A 21196-nucleotide genomic window follows, 5' to 3' on the forward strand; every position below is an offset into this window, starting at 1 on the left:
TATCTATTCATCCATTGCTACCACCTTTCCATCCTCGTATCATCTGTATCATCCTCCTTTTTCATCCCTTTGGCAATTAAGCAGTATCCTCTTTTGTTCAATAACGCTTTTTCTTGTTTCCACTGTAGTTGGTTTACTATGCTCTGTCAAGTGTCTACTGCACAGCAAGGTGACCGAGTCACACACAAAAATACACACATACACGCATACACATTCTTTTTCTCACATGATCAGGCTCCGTCACAAGTGACTAGATGGAGTTCCCAGGGCTAGACGGCAGGACCTCCTTGCTTCTCCATTCCAAAGGCAAGCGTCTGCATCTACGAGCCCAATTCCCAGCCCATCCCTCTTCTCATCGTGTATTTATCTATCCCTGTCGTATGCCTCTATCTCTACCAATTTCTCTGTATTACCATCATCTAATCTACGTCTATCACCTATTTACTGATCCGTCTACTATCTCCATCATTGTTCTATTTTTTTCCTAGCAGGGATCACCCATTGAGCTATCTGCCGTCTACTCGTCTAGTCTATTATTTACCCATCCCTGTATCATCTGTCAATTGCATATCCACTCACACGTCTGGAAATGTGCTTCGGGACGCAGACTGGTAGAGCTTCCCCCGCCTCAGATTTCCTTTTGGTTCAAAGCACTCTGCAGTGTGAGTTACCAAGGATTTCAAACAAGGGTAGGAGCCAACCCTAAAGCATCTCCCACTGGTACAGGAACGGGGCTGGCCCCGTGAGCCCGTGGCTCATGTTTCCTAAAGGGCTGTGCACCCAGGATGCATCCTACGTGTTCTCTGGGACAGCAGGGACAGGCGTGCGGTTTAATGCCCTCTTGAACCATCTGGTCACAGGTGCAAGTCAAGCGGATTATGATCCCATGTATCTGATGCATAGACACCTCCCTGAACCTCTACTGCATGAGCTCTGCCCGTGACACACACCTGGAGCCCCATTCAGGGCTGGGCGCCAGGAAAAGGCTGACCTGTGTGTGTGCAGGAAAGGACTGCTTCCCGTGCAGAAGGCAGCAAGTCTGTGATTCGGCTTCAAGCCCCCCACATCTTGAGAACAAACAACTACATTGAAACCAATGCATCTGGCGGAGGATGGGGAAGGAAATACATGTGAACATATACACCTAAGAGTTACAAAGAAACAATGCTGGATGGTCACGGATGCTGGTCCGTATGCATCACACTGAATTTCTCCCACAATCGCAGGAAGGAAACTCAGCTTCAGAGCTTCCCTGGGACCCAGGCCACGGGAGTGACTTTCAAATAAAAGAAACAAAAAAAAGAAACAATGCTTTCAATGCCTCTGACTGGGGGCAGGTAAGAAGGATGCTTTCTACGCTCCGGGAAAATGGTAGGGCACATGCCTGACCCAGGATACGCAAAAGGACCTCTAGGAGCCCACATGTGCCCGCTCTCCGAACAGAAGCGTTTCCAGGGACATCCCGCTGCCCCCACATGCATGTTCTTGCCCCACCGGAAACTTTTCTCGCAAGTTCCTCATCGGACACTTGAGAATCTGCAAGTCCACACTGAGCCATTCCAGTTGGCCTGGGGACCTTCGGGAGTGGCCAGGCATTGGTGAGAAAAACCTCTCCGCCCGACCTTAATGCTGGGCCACGTCCCAACTCTGTCCCGATGCTGTCACTTTGGGCCACTTGAGTAACCTCTGAATGTGACACGATCACAGCATTTGCACATCCTAATTTCTCCCCGTCCGACAGAGTTACAACGCACTGGGCCACAGCTGGAATTCAAGTGTCCCCCCTAGACAGGTCTTCCGTCATCTTCACCAGATTGCCTTTTTATTTTTAGGGCCACACCTGTGGCATATGGAAGTTCGCAGGCAAGGGGTTGATCGGAGCTGCAGCTGCAGGCTTTTGCCACAGCCACAGGAACCATGGATCTGAGCCACGGCAGTGTGCAGCAACGCTGGATCCTTAACCCACCGATGGAAGCCGGGGATGGAACCTGCATTCTCCTGGGCATTATGTCAGGTTCTTAATCTGCTGAACCACAGCAGGAACTCCCCGATTCCCCATTCTTTGCCGTTCCCTGATGGCGCTGATTTTAGGTTCAAGAGCTGCCCTTCATTCACAAATTACAACCTGTCAGAGTCTCTGTTGGCAGATTCAACTGGGACATCTGGTCTACCCCAGACAGCCTGTGTCTGCAAGAGGGGAGTCGTCTCTCACCTTGGCAGTGCCCTCTCCTTTCTCGAGGTAGAAAAGATGCCCTTGAGAAGGTGTGAGCATCCCTGGAATCTTTCCCTTTCTTTCAGGTCACATTTCCATTTTTACCATCTGCTGCCCACAAGCAGCACATGGACGCATAGGCGCTTAGGTGCTCCAATGATAGTCGTGCAATGGATGTGTTGAATTGCAAACCCTGTCTCGCTCTGAGAAAGGAACGCATTTCACGTTCACCCAAGGACCTGATGTCATAACTGAGAAGGGTTCCAGTTTGAGGTTTTTGAGGTTTTTTTTTTTTTTTTTTGTAACTGTTTTCACTCAGTCCTCCAAGAAAATGAACAGGTCTTTTCCTCCAATAGCCTCTCTTATTTTCTTGTCGAGGACGAACCATTTCTCTTACCTTAAATATTTACAACTTCTATCCCCCTCTGGGGGCGAGGGAACGCCATCCTCGCAACATTCCTGTGGCTTCCCTATTTCAGCATCTTTTGGGGTTCACGCACACAGCTTTAGGAATGTTTATGAGTTTGGGTCACCATTCCCACCTGTTTCAATAATCCTCGCGGACTTTTCTCAAGTCAGCGAGGGGGTGGGTAAGTGTTTCCCGGCCCTGGGGACGCTATCCTGGGGACATCGGGGGGGGAACTGTTGGCTCTTCTTGTTTTTTTCCTGAAATCCAGCTCACGGTCTCCCAAGGGCACCCTTTCTGCAGCCATGAGGGCCGAGGCTGCTTCTCTGAAAATGATTTTAAACACACTCAAGCAGAATGATGAAGCCACTGGTCCCTCTGCTGTTTCATTCCCATCCTTAGCTGAAGACCCGTCAATTCATGCCAAGGTGACCTCTAACCAGCCACTGGCAAGACCCACTCTCTCTAGTCCACCATGGGACCGCCCAAGTCTTTCTTTTTTATGCTATTTCTTCTCTTTCTTTTTAGGGCGGCACCTGCGGCATATGGAAGTTCCTGGGCTTGGGGTTGAACTGGAGCTGCAGGTGCCAGCCTACACCACAGCCACAGCAACACCAGACCCAAGCTGCCCCTTTGACCTACACCGCAGCCTATGGCAACGCCAGATCCTTAACCCACTGAGTGACGCCAGGGATCGAACCCACATCCTTATGGACACTTTGTCAGGTTCTTAACCCCCTGAGCCAGGGGGGAACTCCCAATGTTCTTGCATTCAAACTTTCTCAATCAAGTACATTTTTTCTTTCCCCTTTTCTCTCCTGTGTTTCCTCTTCCCCCCTTTCTGTAACACTGCCCCTCCTTGAGCTAACATTTCCCTGTAAGAAAAATCTACCTCAGTTAGCATTTTTTCTCCTCCCAGTGTTACTGAGATATAATTGATACACAGCACTGAGTAAACTTAAGGTGTACAGCACATATAATGATGTCCACGGGAGGTTTTTCTTTTTTTTTTCTTTTTTGTCTCGCCCTTGGCATGGGGATATTTCCCAGCCAGGGCTCAAACCCGCACCACAGCAGAGACCTGAGCCGCTGCCTTGGCAATGCCAGATCCTTAACCCACGGCACAGTGAGGGAGCACCCACAATAGGTTTGGTGAACATTCATCATCTCATATCAATACAAAATTAAGGATAAATAGAAAAAAAATGGTCTCCTTGTGTGGAGAATTCTTAGGATTTCCTCTCTTAAGAAGGTTATTTTTAGGGCCGCACCTGCGGCATACGGAGGTTCCCAGGCTGGGAGTTGCATCGGAGCTGCAGCCGCCGACCCACCCCACAGCCACGGCAATGTGGGATCCGAGCTGCGTCTACGACCTACACCACAGCTCACAGCAACGCCGCCTCCTTCACCGGCTGAGCGAGGCCAGGGATGGAACCTGCATCCTCTGGGATGCTAGTCAGGTGTGTCACCATGGCGACACGACGGGACCTCCCTCCCCACACACAACAATGTTCATGAGTCTTATCACGTTGTACATCACGTCCCTTGGGCCTTCTTTATCTTACCTATAAAAGTTTGTCCCTTTCCGCTGCCTCCCCCACCGCCCGCCTCGGGAACCACACACCTGACCTCTTCTTCTAGGAGTCTGTTCGCTTCTGCAGCATAACTGGCCTCCACCCCTGTGTTAGGTCCTGGCACACGGCATCATGATTCCATCCTTGTAGACATTTCAAAGTGCTCCCCGTGACCCGTCGGGGGACCCTCTGCAATCGTGCCGAGCTATTACCTCGTCATGGACTATATCCCTTATGCTTTCCAAACCCCTGACGCATTCGCTTGGTGACTGACATGTTTCTCAGTTTTCAGGTCTGCACCCACCTGCCATTGGTTAAATACTGACGCTCTGTCATACGCATGTCCCCATACGACAGACTATGCTAAATGTGTTGGCTATTTGAGCGTGTTGATGAGTGCATGCATTTTCTACGTCCTGATACCAACGTGAGCAGATGGCCAGAATTATTCCAACCTGCACATGGTAAAATGTTTAGCCACAGACTCCTTCTAATATCATGGGGAAGCTATGAATACAGTTGAGGGCACAACCATCAAAAGGACCCTGTGAGTGGTTCCTGTATGATGCGACAGTGGCACCCAGGGAGAGTTGGGGGAAGCCATGTCCCATCCTCAAATTAGACCAGTTCTTTGTTTATGTCTTTATTTTCTTTTTAAGGCCACACCTGCAGCACATGGACGTTCCCAGGCTAGCAGGTGCATCAGAGCGGTAGCTGCCGGCTGACACCACAGCCACAGCCACGCGGGATCCGAGCCGCATCTGTGACCTACACCGCAGCGCATGGCAACGCCGGGTCTTGACGCACTGCGCCAGGCCAGGGATCAAACCTGCATCCTCACGGATACTAGCTGGGATCGTTATTGCCAAGCCACAACGGGAACTCCCAATTTTGCCTTTAGAGTGCACTCGTGTTGATGTGTCGCTTTGCAGCTTGAAAAATAGAGTCTAATTCAATTAGGCCAAGGGAACGGAAGGTTTTTGATCCCTGCTGTCTTTGACGTTCCCTCAAGTGGTGTTTGTTCTCCAGCTGAAGAAACATCTTCTAAAGTGGACCCGACATGTCACATTTGGTTCTGCCCCCAGAACCCCCCTGGTGGTGCTTTTGTGTTTCAAATCTAACCAAGGTTGGGAAAGAAACCTCATCACTGTCTGTTTTTCTTATGTTGAAAGAAACAAGAGGGGTGGCAGATCCTTCCAAAAGCCAGTTTGAATTTCCTATGGGACACGATGCAGCCATGGGCTAGCTTCCGTTAAAAGGCTGAGCAGCCCGGGGGTCAGGACGACAGAGGGGCAGCCAGAGATGCATGTGGTGTAAGCCCAACTTTGTGATGTCGCCTTACTTCCTGTGTAGCCCCTCACACCCAGGGGTCCAGTGTCCTCACCCCCAGAAGCTGGAGACAGCAAATGTGTGTCCTTCTAAAGCTTCTGAGTCTGTGATGTTTTGTTATACAGGCGTGGTTGACTAATACCAGCCAGAAGCCACCGATTCAGCCAGAACCAGACACCAGTGTGAGAAATCAGGGGCTGCCCCATGGAGCTCCCATTGAGGCCCATCGGAAACAAATCCGACGAGTGTCCACGAGGATGTGGGTTCGATCCCTGGCCTCACTCAGGTGGGCTAAGGATCTGGTGTTGCCATGAGCTGTGGTGTAGGTCACAGATGCGGCTCGTATCCCGAGTTCCTGCGTCCGGGGTGCAGGCCAGCAGCTGTAGCTCTGCTTTGACCCCTTGCCTGGGAGCCTCCACATGCTGCATTTCCACTTTGAATCCAAGCTTCTCTCTCACACCAGCAAAACCTAGGAGCTATCTAAGCACCAGAGTTTACACATGGTTCAGTAGCCCATGTTCTAAGACGTCACTGTCAGGAAAAACCATTTGGATGCATGTCAGAATAAGCTGGATAACGGCATTTGGGGGAAAAAAAGAGAAAAAAAACATGACCTGAAATAACCCCTAAACATTTCTTTTTCTTTTTTTAAAGAATGGAATGATTTTATTTATTTACTTCTGGGCTGCACCCACAGCACACAGAAATTCCTGGGCCAGGGATCAAACCCTCGCCACAGCAATAACCAGAGTCACAGCAGGGACAAGGCCGGATCCTTCACCGGCTGAGCCACCAAGGGACTTCGAAACATTTCTTACCGAATTCACATGTGCATCAGGAAACTTGTAAATGAATCAGCTGAAAGCGACGCCATGAAAATTCCTGGCACTGTGGTAATTTTAAATTGCCCTGTTCGAATTTTTTTTTAGTCTAAAGGCCGTCTCATTTTCTTTCTTAAGACAGAATAAGATCAACAAACCGTAGGAGAAACAGATGAATTATACCGTCAAAAACAAGTGATGGCAGAAACAAAACGCCATGGACTCAATTCCACGATACAGCAGCTGCAGGCTTTCTAATACTGGAGGAGTAGCATAAATTTGATCCTTTAAAGCCACTTAATCCCCCTCAACTGCAATCCCAATTCCTGCTTTGCTGTTTTGTTGTGTTTTATCATTCCATTGTCCTAAATTGCTTCAGGGAACTAGAATGTAGCCTGGATGCTTCATCCAATGCAACTATATTCATCTTCTGATGACCTTCTCAATAAATAAACATTTTCGTTTTGGATAAGGGTTCCAGACCACAATTATACCTCCCAGCAAGGGCTGTCATACAAATTAATGTCATCACTATTTGCTTAAGTTTTAATTGAGGTAACACTGGTTTATAACATTAAATAAATTTCATGTGCACAGCATGTTTCTGCTTCTGTGTACACGTCAGCCTGCTCACCACTAAAAATTTAATTTCTACCAGTCACAATATATCCGGTCCCTCTTGCCCCCTCCCCTCTCATAACCACTAAGAGGTTCTCTGAATCTACACGTTTGTTTTTGTTCAGTTTGTTTGTTCCTTTACTTTGGCTTTTTTGGGGGAGGGGTTGCTTCTTTATTCGTTTTTTACATTCTGCATACGAGTGAAATTATGTGGCATTTTTTTTCTTCGTCTGACTTATCTCACTCAGTATAATGCTCTCAAGGTTCAGGCATGTTGAAAATGGCAAGATCGCATTCTTTTTCATGGCTGAGTAATATCCCGCAGCATATTGTTATATATACACCACATCTTTAGCCACTTATCTTTTGCTGGACATTTAGTTTTTTTCTGCATCTTGGTTACTGTAAACAGTGCTGCTGCTGTGAATATTAGGGGGCACAGATTTTTTTTCGAATTGCTGTTTTTCCCTTTGGATAAATAGCCAGAAGTGGAATGGCTGAATCCAATGGTAGTTCTATTTTGAATTAACTTAACAGTCTCCATACTGTTTTCCACAGTGGCTGCACCAATTTACATTCCCACCAACAATGCACAAGGGCTCCTTTTCTTCCACATCCTCATCAACACCTGTTATTTATTGCCTTTTCGAGTCACCACAATTTCAAACATCAATGGCTTGGGATGTCGCATCCTTAGAGGGAAATTTAGGGGGAAAATATCATGCATATCTTCAGGTATGCAATTATTTAGCCAACATTCACTAAATGTTTCTTAATACTAGGCACTGGATGAGACGTTTTATTCACTCAATCGTTTGCTTAATGGTTCAAGAATTGTTGGGAGTTCCTGTCGCAGCTGAGCAGAAATTAATCTGACTAGCATCTATGAGGAGGCAGGTTCGATCCCTGGCCTCGCTCAGTAGGTTAAGGATCTGGGGTTGCTGTGAGCTGTGGTGTAGGTCGCAGATGTGGCTTGGATCTGGCATTGCTGTGGCTGTGGTGTAGGCCGGCGGCTGCAGCTCTGATTCAACCCCTAGACTGGGAACCTCCATATGCCTCGGGTACGGCCCGAAAAAAATAAGACAAAAAAAAAATTGTCAGGCAGTGATTTGGTGCTAGTCAGTGTCTTAAGAGGTGGCTGACAAGTGGGGACCAAAAAAATATGGCTGCTGCCTTTTAGGAAGCGTTGGCCTTTTGAAGGAAGTCATTTGAATAATGAGACGCTGAAGTGAATGTCTAAGGGGAAAAACAGGGGTCACCGAGAAGGGCAATGTCAGAGATTTCGAGGTTTGTCCAAACTCCAGGGTTCTCTTGGCCATTTTTTGGTCCATGTTTCTGCAGTTCGCCTAGCCCATTCCTCAGCCCCACGAGTCCCCCCAAACCCTCCAGGAGGCCAGGGTTCTGCTGTGCCCAAGCGTCTCCCTTTGCATCATAGGCGATGCAGACAGGGAGCCTCACCACCCTTGGGCAGGTGGGAGAAAAAAAAAACCAGTTTTATCACTTTGCCAGGCAAAGGAGGCCACAGCAGGCTAATGCTCCTGGACCATCGGGCTAAGCTGACCCATGAGCTGGACAATGGGGGTCCCAAGGACCGGCTCTGAAAGTTTGCATGATAAAAACCAGCCCGAGAGAAGCCAACTCGGGAACAGAGCCAGAAGGCCGTCACTTCCAGCAATGGAGGAGTTTCAGGCATGGAGGAAGAATTAAAAGCCTTGGGGTGAGGAGGTCAGGGTTTTGTTTGGAGGGAGGCAGACAAAAATGATGTGGCTGGAGAAAGTCAGGGCTGGACCGCGTGTGTCATCTTCTCCAAGAACATCCCTCCATCTAGGCTGCTTCCTTGTCTGTGAATAGGATTCCTCTGTGTACATGGACCACATCTTCTGTATCCATTCCTCGGCTGACGGATCTGGGACCTACACCAACCGCCTGTGGCAATGCTGGATCCCTATCCCACCGCGCAGGGCCAGGAATTGAACCCACGTCTTCTGCAACACTCTATCAGGTTAGGGTAAAATCAAACTCCACATCTGTAAGCCGAGCGCCTTCCCATCCCATGAGTGATGAGAATGGGGAACCACCCCCAAGGAATGTGAAATCTGGGACTCGTCACAGGTCCATTGAAGCGGGAGCTCCCTGGCAGAGGCGAGTGCAGCCTTTGAGGCAAATTGCTTGGCTGCAAGTTGACGCTGTCTGTGCTTCATCATGGTTTTTGTTCAATGGGTTTTGTTTTTTTTTTAATTTCCCATCCTTCGTTGAAGAACAAGGGGTCAGTTCACACGAGGTGAAAGGAGAGGGTTCTTGCAGAACCAACCGGGAGGTGTTTCTTATTTATAAGCACTGAGGCTACGTGAGATTTCTCCCCAGAGAGACGAAGCTACAGCCAGTCTATCGTGGGTTCACTTTGCACCTGCCGCTCCTGTCTTCCCTTTCCAGCATGGGTAGACGGTTTTTGGTTCTCGTGGAAAGAGGGGCCCCCTGGATGATAGATTTTTTTTTTCATCAGGGAAAAGAAAAATCAAGGCAATGCCCTAAAAATAAGTTCTCGTCTCCAGGAAAAGTTCTAGATGCCTTTTCTCTGGAACAATGCTCAACCACGGCATAAGGCAGACACATACAGGAAGGCTGAGGATCTGAGGATTGAGGGCACTGATGTTCCTTTTGGCAGGAACCGAAGGGGCCAGGGAGGAGGAACTAAGAGATTCATGTATTTTCAAAATTTTAAACCTATAAAAAAAAATTTAAAAATACAAAAAAGTGAAAAAATACATAAACATTTAATTTTACTAAAATGAAAAATAAAAATAAAAATTTAATTTTAATGAAACATTTATTAGAATTTTGTATACAATTTTTTTTTCTTTTTTATGGCTATACCTACGGCCTATGAAAGTTCCCAGGCCAGGGGCTGAGCTGAAGCTGCCGTCGCTGGCCTACACCACAGCTCACGGCAATACCAGATCCTTAACCCCTTGAGCCAGGTCAGGGATCGAACCTGCATCCTCATGGACACTGTGTTGGGTCCCTAACCCCAGAGCCACAGCGGGAACTCCCATACAACTTTCAAAGGTTACTTTCCATTGACAGTTATGACAAAATAGTGGCTTTGCTCCCGGTGCGGCGCAGAACTTGGGAATTTACATCTTATGCTCTGCGGTGGAAACTTGATGGTATTTCCTTTGTGTCTCCTCTTCCTTGTTCTTGCTCTTACAGAGAAAAAAGATAAAATCCAGACAGCTCCATATGAAAGCACAAGTTGAGGAGTTCCCGTTGTGGCTGAGTGGTAACGAGCCCGACTAGTATCCATGAGGACGCAGGTTCGATCCCTGGTCTCACTCAGTGGGTTACGCATCCAGTGTTGTGGTGAGCTGTGGTGTAGGATGCAGATGTGGCTTGGATCCCACGTTGCTGTGGCTGTAGTGTAGCAGATGCAGCTCTGATTTGACACCTGGCCTGGGAACTTTAGGTGTGGTCCTAAAAAAACCAAAAAAAAAAAAAAAAAACAAGACAAAAAAACAAACAAACAAAAAAAACCAAAACAACCCCCAAAAAACCAAAAAAAAAAAAAAAAAAAAAAAGCAAGCAAGCACAGAGTGGACTCTAAACATGCTTGGTTACAATGCCAGGGCTACCCACTGCCTCCAGAAACTGTGGAATGCCCTTATTTAATGCAGTTTGCAAAAGAAAAAAAAAAGTCCCGCACGTGGCCATACCCAGAAGCCTAAGTCCAGACCAAGTAAACATGAGATGTTTCTCAGCCGTTTTCAGTTCTGGTGCATTTCCCTGTGCACGTATCCTTTCTGTCGAGGAAGCCACGTCTTCGAAAAGCAGAAAGATGAGATTGTGCCCTAAGGCCAAAAAACCCCCCAAAAAGTGTCCACCACCTAAGCCTCAAGGTCCTGTCGACTGGCTGAGAGCTGGCCCTGGCTGAGGCCGTTCCACTCAGCCCGAGTCTGCAGAGGAAAATCCATCAATTACGTTAAAGCTACTGCCCGGATGGGTATTTAGGGACGCGTCTAATTTGTTCCAGACGTGTCCCCCTACGTACAACAGGCTCCGTCTCCCAGGCTGACTCAGAACTAGGGTATCTGCGTGTCTACTGCTGTGGTCCCCCCACAAACGGGAGCTCTCCCCCTGCAAAGTCATTTCTGGACGTCGCATCCATCTTAGAGGATGTGAAATAAGATGGAGAGGAAACTGAACACACACACACACACACACACACACACAGAGCGAGAGAGAGTCTCAAGGCTGCACCCATCTGGTTTTGATTGGAGCTGGGCATTTGTTTTTGTCGTGTCACTTTCATTTTTCCAAGCGGCTGGCGGGGGGAGAGGTCATCATGCATGCAACCCCTTGGCCAAACAGCCACCTTCTGGTTCTCCCTGGTTGCATGGAAACACAGCGACGACACAAAACCTCCGTCTCCGAGTTTACTCGGACCCTTGCAGCAACACCCATCTTCGTGGATCCCACACACGTTGGGGTGGCTGACGTGTGCCGAGAGCTCCCGGGCGTAGGAGCGAAGGTGGAGGAATCCCATTTCTGCTTCCTCCACCCCATCTTGGTGGGTTGAGCCCCTCTGGGTCCACGGAAGGGTCCGAGAGCCAACACAGCAAAGCTGCAGATGAGCGCTCTGCCGCTTACGCCGCAGCGCGAATCCCCAGCGTGGACGCTCGGGAGACCTGATTTTTGGTCGCGCTCTCCAGGCACAGACCACACTGGGCAGACGCAGGCTGGGTGGGAGACAGCACTGCTCTTAGTGGGAATTCTTCCGCAGACCACGAAGGAGGTTCATCTCGGGAGAGAGTCACCATCAGCTGCAAAAGAAAAACCCTGAGAAATACAAGACGATGACTCGCCCTTGAAAGCAGGATTCTCTCCAGGCAAAGACCTCTAGATGGCTGGGCTGTGGTTTGGCCGGTTCATTCCCAGACTTCTCCCACATCTTGCTCTGTGTATTTCAGTGCTGTGCTCTGAGGGGCAAGGACCTAGAGCGTTTTTATAACTTTTGGGTGCAAATTGTCTAATCACTTCACACGAGCCTTCGTTACCTCTGTGGCTTTCTTTTTATTCCATCCGATCCCATCCTATTCTATTTTCTTTTCTTTTTGCTTTTTAGGGCTGAGCCTTCAGCATATGGAAGTTCTCAGGAGCTGAATCAAAGCTGCAGCTGCTGTCCTATGCCACAGCCACAGCAATACCCAATTTGAGCCATGTCTGCAACCTACAGCACAGCTCACAGCAATGCTGGATCCTTCACCCACTGAGCGAGGCCAGAGATGGAGCCCACGTCCTCATGGATACTAGTCAGATTCATTACCACCGAGCACCAAGGGGAGTCCTCTTTCTTTCTTTTTAAAAACTGCTTAAAGTCTTTTTTGCTTAATGTGACTAGAGCTACAGAAAGTTTCTCTTCATATGGACTCATCAGTTTTAGTGTTTCCATATCTTTAGCTTAGCCTTTTTTTTTTTTTTTTAGCTTAGCCTTTCTTTGATTGATTTTAGACCCTTTCGAAGAGCAGGAATGTAGATTTTTTTTTTCCAATCTGTAAGTTGTATTTATAAAGAGGCTTTTTTAGTCCATTTATATTTATTACAGTTGATGATATGTCTACGTTTCATTTCTTGTGCTCATTTTGTGTTTTTATGAACCATTTACTTTCTTTGCTTCTATTATTTCTCTCCTCTGATATCTGAATCTTAAAAAGAATCCTCTCATCTTTTTACGAGGAAGCCATGGTCTCCAACTTCAAAATTGAGGGACTACATTTAATTCGCGCAACTATTCCCAACAGCCAAGACATGGAAACACCCTAAATGTCCATCAACAGAGGAGTGGATCAAGAAGATGCAGTATATGTCTACAATGGAATATTACTCAGCCGTAAAAAAGAATGAAATAATGCCACTTGCAGCCGCATGAATGGGCCTAGAGATTATCATACTCACTGAAGTTAATCAGACAGTGAAAGACAAATACCATACACTATCACGTCTATGTGGAATCTAAAATATGATGCAAATGATCCTGTCTACAGAACAGAAACAGACTCACAGACATAGAGAACAGGCTTGTGGTCGCCAAGGGGGAGGGAGAGGGAGTGGGATGGATGGGGAGTTTGGGGTTACAGACGCAAACTGTGACGTTGAGAATGGATAAGCCATGAGGTCCTGCTGTCCAGCACGGGGAACTCTATCCACAGTCTCTTGGGATAGACCAGGATGGTAGACCGTTTGAGAAAATGCATGTATATCCACGTATGACTGGGTTACTATGCTGTACAGCAGAAATTGACACAATATTGTAAATCAACTCTAATAAAAAAATTAACATACCTAATAACTTCAGCAGAAAATAATAAAGCTAACATCTTTACTATCTTCTCAAAGAAACGACCTATCTTCACTCTATCCCCCATTTATTCTGCAAGTTATAGCATTCCTAAATTTGGGTCCACCTGGCCTCTACGCCCTCAGATAGTCTAAATGTTATCACTGGGGGTGCTGGCGGCACGCAGGTTTTACACGGTCAGGGATGGACTGGGTTTACCCCCGGTCCTTTCATCCCGTTGCTCACAGTGCTGCCGGCATCCCCTTCCTTCAACAGACTTCAGCATTGTTTTCCCCGGGCGTGTTCTTTCAAAGTCCTAACAATGAGTGTCAGTGAGAGGGAAGCACTCTGGCTTTGTAGTCTGTCTGTATTTCCTCGGTATGCAGAACAGACTCGACTCAGCGTAGAATTTTAGACGGCCAGCAATTTCTCTTTCATGCTTTAAAGACCATCTCCCAGGCTGCAGCCCTTCTGAGGCTGCAGAGACATTTTCTATGCGTCTCGTGGGATATTTTGAGGCAAACTGAGTAGAGCCTTGTGGGCTCCTGGGCACAAGCTTTTCTGCATCCCACCCGTGTCCTGTTTTTAGGGAATAAGCTTCATCCTACAGGCCCTTCCCTGAGCCCCTAAAGGCAGGTGCCCACAGGTGCTGATCAGGGAAGGGAGGGGATGCAGAGACCAGGGAGGGGCCGTCAGGGGACCACAATGCCACCTGGGGGGCAGGTCCTGGTTCCCCCTCAAGGGATACACACAGCAAAGGCTTTGAGCTCTTCTGCAGAACTAATGAAAGTGAGAGAGGACAGACCCACCAGAACCAGTCCTGGGGCCACTAAACACCAGCTGTGAAGAAGAATGCAAACTTGCACCCACCCTGAACCTTATCTGCGGCCCTATTTTTCCACTCCCAAGTACAAAACCACCTCCTTATCCCTCTCAAAGGGGGACACAGTCTATAGGGCTGCTGTGACCCCCTTGGCCTGGCAAAGCAAGAAAGCTACTTTCTTTCTCCTTCGCCCAAAACCCTGCCTTCTACTCAGCACCAGTGGATAGAGGCTGAGTTTCAGCAACAGTGACCTGCCTACAACCTGCCTATTTTAAGTTTTTCTCTTTGTTTTCTTTCTTCCTTTTTTTTTTTTTTTTTTTTTTTTTTTTTGCTTTTTTTAGCATATGGAAGTTCCCAGGCTAGAGGTTGAATTGGAACTACAGCTGCCAGGCGACACCACAGCCACAGCCATGGGGGATCTGAGCTGTGTCTGTGACCTACACCACAGCTCACGGCAACACCGGATCCTTCACCCACAGAGCGAGGCCAGGGATCGAACCTGCATCCTCATAGAGACTCATCAGGTTCTTAACCTGCCGGGCCACAAGGGGAACTCCCACAAATTGATCTCAATAGTCTTCTAAATTTTCAATTTTCTCAACAGTCTTCTTAATCCTTCTAGAGAAGACTATTTGGTCCTCACGGAACTCCTGTAAGGTCCGTGCACTTGGGAGGGGCTCTTTGGGCATCCTCTGCGATGCCTCCATAGTCAACACAGCCAAGGTCCTGGTTCTAGAAAACCCTCTACACAGGTACATACTTTGGTTTTCCTTGGCTCTGCTGGGACCTGCTACGAACCCCGTCCTGGCAGGTGAGGGGCATTCTTTTTGCAGATCAATCGTCAGAACCTTCCATCCTCCCCGGGAAACAGTATGCGTGTCACCCCTGATGGGAGGGAGTTGAAAAAACCTGCTGAGCCAGACAGCTCTCCCTGCACACAGGATGTTGACCAAACACTTAGGCTGGACCAGACTGGGTGGCCACAGCTTTAATAGGGCCGGTTAAACATGTTTGCTCATGGAATCCCAGTGTTTTGCAGGACTCAGAACCTGATAAACAGTGGCAACTGGACAAGGTTACCCATCCGTGGAAAATTACACAACGACGGATTTGTCAAAAATGGCAAGTTACCCTTGGGCTTTAGCGAGGAGCATGATTAACGCAAAAGACACTATTCATTGTGCTCTTAACTCCATCGCGTGGTTGTCCCCGTGGTGGGCAACCTCTGACCTGTGGGGGTTTTTATTTTCTTCTTTTTTCCTTTTGGCCACACCTATGGCATGCAGAAGTTCCTGGGCCAGGGATCGAACTCGAGCCACAGCAGTGACAACACTGGGTTCTTAACCAGCTGAGCCACCAGGGAACTTGTTTTCATTTTCACGTGGCCTTTGTTGCTCAGAATGAGCTGCTTTTTTTTCATCTTTGGGATCTGTCTCAGGATAACACTCCTGAGTGAGCAGAGAGAGAGTTTCTCAAAACCTCCATTTTTTAACTGAATCTCTATACTGACAATGCTGTCTTCTGCATGGCAACCCTGCTGTGTGCTGGATATAGATTGTGGGGTCTTTTCCTTCATGACCCATCCCAACTTGTCCCAAATTCTTTTTTTTTTTCCCCTAGGGCTGCACCCTCAGCACATGGACGTTCCTAGGCTGAATCAGAGCTGCAGCTGCCAGCCTATACTAACCACAGCAACGCCAGATCCGGGCAGCATCTGTGACCTACACCACAGCTCATGGCAATGCAGGATCCTTGACCCACTGAGCAAGGACAGGGATTGAACCTGCATCCCTCATGGATACTAATCAGATTCGTAACCCACTGAGTCACAACACAACACTGCCAATTTGTCACAAATTCTAAACTCTGATTTTTTGAAAAAATATGAATCAAAACCTAGAATAAAAACACAAGTCAAGTTCTCAGAATCTAAACTGCATGAACATTTTGCTGGTCTGTTTCTGCTGTTAGGCATTTATGGACCTGTGCCTCGGATTTAAGAAACTAATGAATTGAGACTGTAGATTGCCTTGACATTTTTTAACAGAACTAGAACAAAATATTTTTAAATTTATATGGAAACACATAAGAGCTCAAACAGCCAAAGCCATCCTGAAAAAGAAACAAAACCGGGGGAATCAGGCTCCCTGACATCAGATTATATCACAAAACTAGAGTCATCAAAACAGTATGGCACCAACGCAAACCAGAAATGTGGATTAATGGAACAGGATAAACCCGCACACCTACGGACAATTAATTTACAACAAAGGAGGCAAGAACATACAATGGAGAAAAGACAGGCTCTTCAATAAGTGGTGCTGGGAAAACTGGACAGCTCCATACAAAAGAATGAAATGACAGCATTCTCTGTCTTTCTGTCTTTTTAGGACCGCACCGTGGCATATGGAGGTTCCCAGGCTCTGGGCCTAATTGGAGATATAGCTGCCCGCCTATGCCAGAGTGACAGCGATGCCAGATCCGAGCCGTGTCTGCGACCTACACCACAGCTCACGGCCACGCCAGATCCTTAACCCACTGAGCGAGGCCAGGGATCGAACCTGCAACCTCACGGTTCCTAGTCGGATTCAGTTCCGCTGCACCCTGACAGGAACTCCCAGCTTTCTCTAATACCATACAGGAAAATAAACTCAAAATGAATTAAAGACCTAAATGTAAGACCAGATATGATTAAACTCCTGGAGGAGAACAGAGGCAGAACATTCTTTGACATAATCTGCAGCAATTTCTTTTTGGATCCACTGCTTAGAGTAATGAAAATAAAAACAGAAACACATGGGACCTAAATAAACTTAAACACATTTGCACAGCCAAGGAAATCAGATGAAACAAAAAGGCCACTCACGAAATGGCTGAAAACATTTGCAAATGAAGTGACACACAAGGGACTAATCTCCAAAAGGCACAAACAACCCGTGAAGCTCGATATCAAAAAAGCCAAACAACCCAATCAAAAGATGGGCAGAAGACCTGAACAGACGTTTCTCCAAAGAACAACAAGCACATGAAAGGATGCTCCCCACCGCTTATTATTAGAGAAATGCGAATCAAAGTTACACTGAGGGACCACCTTGCACCAGTCAGAATGGCCATCATCAAAAAGTCTACAAATAACAGGAGCTAGTGAGTTTGCTGTATCGCGGAGATGATCACAAGCTGATAAATCAGCTCTATGTCAATAAACGTTTTAAAAAGGACCCAAAAAAGGAGCATTTGCTTTGTCTTCTTATTGTTCTCCCCCCTTTAAACAGTGAAGGGTGTCTAGAAAGTCAAGAGGCAGGAACTTAGGTGGCTCGGAAGGAGGTGTGCCTGTTCCCAAGAGAAAGGCCACGAGACTGTGTCACTATCATGTGGTCATTCCACAGGGCATTTGCTTTCTTTCTTTTTTATTTTCTTTTCAGGGCCACCCCCGCAGCACATGGAAGTTCCCGAGCTAGGGGTCGAATCAGTGCTGCAGCTGCCAGTCTACACCACAGCCACCGCAACACAGGCTCTGAACTGCACCTGTGACCTACACCACAGCCTGTGGCAACACCAGATCCTTAACTCGCCGAGCGAGGCCAGGGATCAAACCCGCATCCCTTGGACGGACGCTATGTTGTGTTCTTAACCCGCTGAGCAGCAACAGACACTCCCACAGGGCATTTTCATACCTGGGTGTGGACGTCTTCCGAGCCGAGGGTGGGGGTGGCTGTTAAGCAACCCATTCTGACTCCACCGCTTCAGAGCTGGGTCCCCTTGGGACGTTACACAACACTTAGTGGCCTCCGTTTCCTCATCGAAACATCTGGACCCTCCCCCATCCATCTCCCGTGAGGTCAGCCACTGTCAGAATTGGAAGCGCCAAGCGTTGCGTCTGGGGAAGGAGAGATTCAAAATGCCAGGTGGGTTTCAGGGGCTCCCGAGGTGCCTTGGGGATCCCGTCCACACCCACCTGTTCCCACGGGGCTGAGCACCTGTTCCCCGTGGGCTCAAGTTCCCATCACTCTTCTCTTAACCCATGTCTCACCCGTCCCTCCGGTTCCGCCCACGATTACAGCGGGCATCTGTTCCATCCTGCTCCTCTTCTCCTGGGACAAAGCAGTTTGTTCCTCCAACTTCTCGTGAGCCGCAGCATCGGTTCCCATGTGCCCGCCAGGGCACCCCCTTCCCCTGGGCTCTCTGTGCAACAGCTGGTCACTGACGGGTCCTTCACGCCCTCTCCGTCCATCCTGAGGTCAGAAGAGGCGGCTGCACCTCGCAGATTCCTTCCTCCTCTGCCTTCCCGATGAAACACGAAGATTCCGAGATTCGTGCCTTGCGATCGCGCCTACTTTTCACATCCTCCTTTATGGCTGCATCCTCCCCAACTTCTCAGCGGCCACAAGGGGCCTGGGGGGTGGCTGTTCGGGGCATTTCCCTTCTTCTCGAGCCGAAAGCTCTGAAATTCCATCCTGGCGGGGGAAGCTCCTCCAAGGGGACCACATCTCAAGAAAAGCACGAAAACTGGGACATCACGCTGCATTTCTTACACGAGTGGGAATCTGGAAACCCCTGGATGTGGAAGACTGGACTTCTCAGTGCTTAGCTTCTGGGGGCTGACTTCTCCTCTGGCGCCAAAGATGGACAGCAAACCCTTCTTTTGGCTCCCCCCTTCCCCATCTCTGCATCGGGTTGGGGAAATCAATTTCCTGCGGAGTCATGGACAATACATGTACTGTCAAAAAAAAGAAAAAAAAAAAAAGGTTGGGTGACAATGACACGTGTTCTATCTGTTTTGCATCACATAAAACGTGTTTCTTTTTTTTTTGTCTTTTTTTGTTGTTGTTGTTGTTGTTATTGTTGTTGCTATTTCTTGGGCCGCTCCCTCGGCATTATTGTTGTTGTTGTTGCTATTTCTTGGGCCGCTCCCGCGGCATATGGAGGTTCCCAGGCTAGGGGTTGAATTGGAGCCGTAGCCACCGGCCGACGCCAGAGCCACAGCAACGCAGGATCCGAGCCGTGTCTGCAACCTACACCACAGCTCACGGCAACGCCGGATCGTTAACCCACTGAGCAAGGGCAGGGACCGAACCCGCAACCTCATGGTTCCTAGTCGGATTTGTTAACCACTGCGCCACGACGGGAACTCCATAAAACGTGTTTCTGACAGCCGGCAATTTCCAGCAAATACTCTCCAGGGAGGGGTAAAAGTAAGTTAAAAAAAAACTACATTCCTCCATCATTCAGGATCTTTATCAGAAAAGTCGTGTTCATTTTACCAGGAATTATATACTGTAAGTGTTCCTCACTGAAGTCCTGTTTTCGTTACACTGGGAAATGGAAATGCATAGTTAGAAATGTAACGTGTTCTCCTTGAAATACGGGAGATGGCTGCCAACTTAATTTCCTGTGTGTTACCTCCCAATACGATTGGGTGGGTCTGTTTCATTTCTCATCCTGCATATTCGCACCCCCCAACTCCTCAGGACTCTCACATTTTAGATTTGGTGTTTATGAGCAGAGAACCCTGTGATGAGGGAAGGCGTGATGCTTTCATTACCAAAATGTAGGAAGTTCAAATATGTATCGTCTTGAGGGCACACTGATAAGACTACGTCCTTTGTATTTTGCAGGAAGGAACACCTCCCAAAGATACACAAGAATGGATTTTAGCAGGATAGATGTTCCTCAAAAAACCAGAAATAGACCTGCTATAGGATCCAGCCATCCCACTCCCGGGCATCTATCCAGAGAAAACCATGACTCGCAAAGACTCATGTACTCTGATGTTCATTGCAGCACTATTTATAATAGTCAAGACATGGAAACAACCTAAATGTCCATCAACAGAGGAGTGGATCCAGAAGATGTGCTCCACATAGACAATGGAATACTACGCAGCCATTAAAAAGAATAAAGTAACATGATTTGGAGCAACATGGATGAACCTCAAGGTGATCATACTAAATGAAGTCAGTCACAGAGAAAAAGACAAATTTCATACGGTATCACTTATTTGTGGAATTTAAAATGTGACGCAAAAGAACCCCTATGAAGGACAGTATGGAAGTTCCTTAAAAAGTTAAATACAGAACTACCACATGGTCCAGCAACCCCACTCCTGGGCATCTATCTGGAGAAAACCCTAATTCAAACAAATACTTGCCCCCCAGTGTTCGTAGCATCACTATTCACAATAGCCAAGACATGGAAACAAGCTAAATGTTCATCGACAGAGGAATGGCTTAGGAAGATGTGGGACATATACACCATGGAATACTACTCGGCCATAAAAAAGAACAAAATTCTGCCATTTCAGCCACATGGATGGACTTAGAGACGATCATACTAAGGGAAGTAAGCCGGACAGAGAAAGACAAATACCATATGATGCTACTTATATGTGGAATCTAAAAAAATGCAAGACTAGTGAATGTAATAAAAAAAGACACAGACTCACAGATACAGAGAACAAAGTAGTGGGGAGAGGGACAGCGAGAAGGGGAGTGAGAGGTACAAACTACTATGTATAAAAGTAATAAGCTACGAGGATGGACTGGACAGCCCAGGGAACAAAGCCAATATTTTACAATAACTATAAATGGCATAAAACCTTTAAAAACTGTGAACCACTCTATGGCACACCTGTAACATGTAATATCATATATCGTAAATCAGTCGTACCTCAAAAAAAAAAAAAAAAACAACAGTTTCAGGGCAGCAGGAGTAAGAAAGATCAGTGAATAATACAAAGCATTCTTGGAGTTCCCAGTGTGGCTCAGTGGTAATGAACCTGACTCCTATCCAAGAGGACTTGGGTTCAATCCCTGGCCCTGATCAGTGGGTTAAGTATCTGGCGTCGCCATGAGCTGTGGTGTAGGTTGTAGGTATGTCTTGGATCCCGCATGGCTGTGGTCGTGGTGTAGACCGGCAGCTGCAGCTCCGCAGCGACCCCTCGCCTGGGAACCTCCATGTGCTGTGGGTGTGGCCCCCCCAAAAAGCAAACAAAAATTCTTTGGGTCTTCCTTCTCAATCCCTCCGTTCAAAGTGGCCAGAGGTACTAATCAGAAGAGTAAGTTCCTATTTGGGCCATGCCTTCT

General features: G+C 47.6%; 1 long non-coding RNA gene across 3 annotated transcripts in view; it reads right to left on the minus strand.

Moving 5' to 3' along the window:
- The window catches only part of LOC110257746 (uncharacterized), a 54034-nt gene that overhangs the window by 13220 nt on the left and 19618 nt on the right, over positions 1-21196 (minus strand). For 2 of the 3 annotated variants that reach the window (XR_014834941.1, XR_014834942.1), the window contains exons 6-7: positions 18145-18831; positions 17789-17991 (exon numbers count right to left, since the gene is read on the minus strand). This is a non-coding gene — a long non-coding RNA (uncharacterized LOC110257746). Of the gene's footprint in view, positions 1-14390; positions 17992-18144; positions 18832-21196 lie in introns of those variants that run through there. The other variant, XR_014834939.1, reaches the window with a different exon arrangement.

Source organism: Sus scrofa, chromosome X (genome assembly GCF_054392235.1).
Source record: "Sus scrofa isolate SSC_HxYL_T2T_F1_AM1 chromosome X, Sscrofa_HxYL_maternal_Yorkshire_Landrace_v2.0, whole genome shotgun sequence".
NCBI classification, from domain to species: domain Eukaryota; kingdom Metazoa; phylum Chordata; class Mammalia; order Artiodactyla; family Suidae; genus Sus; species Sus scrofa.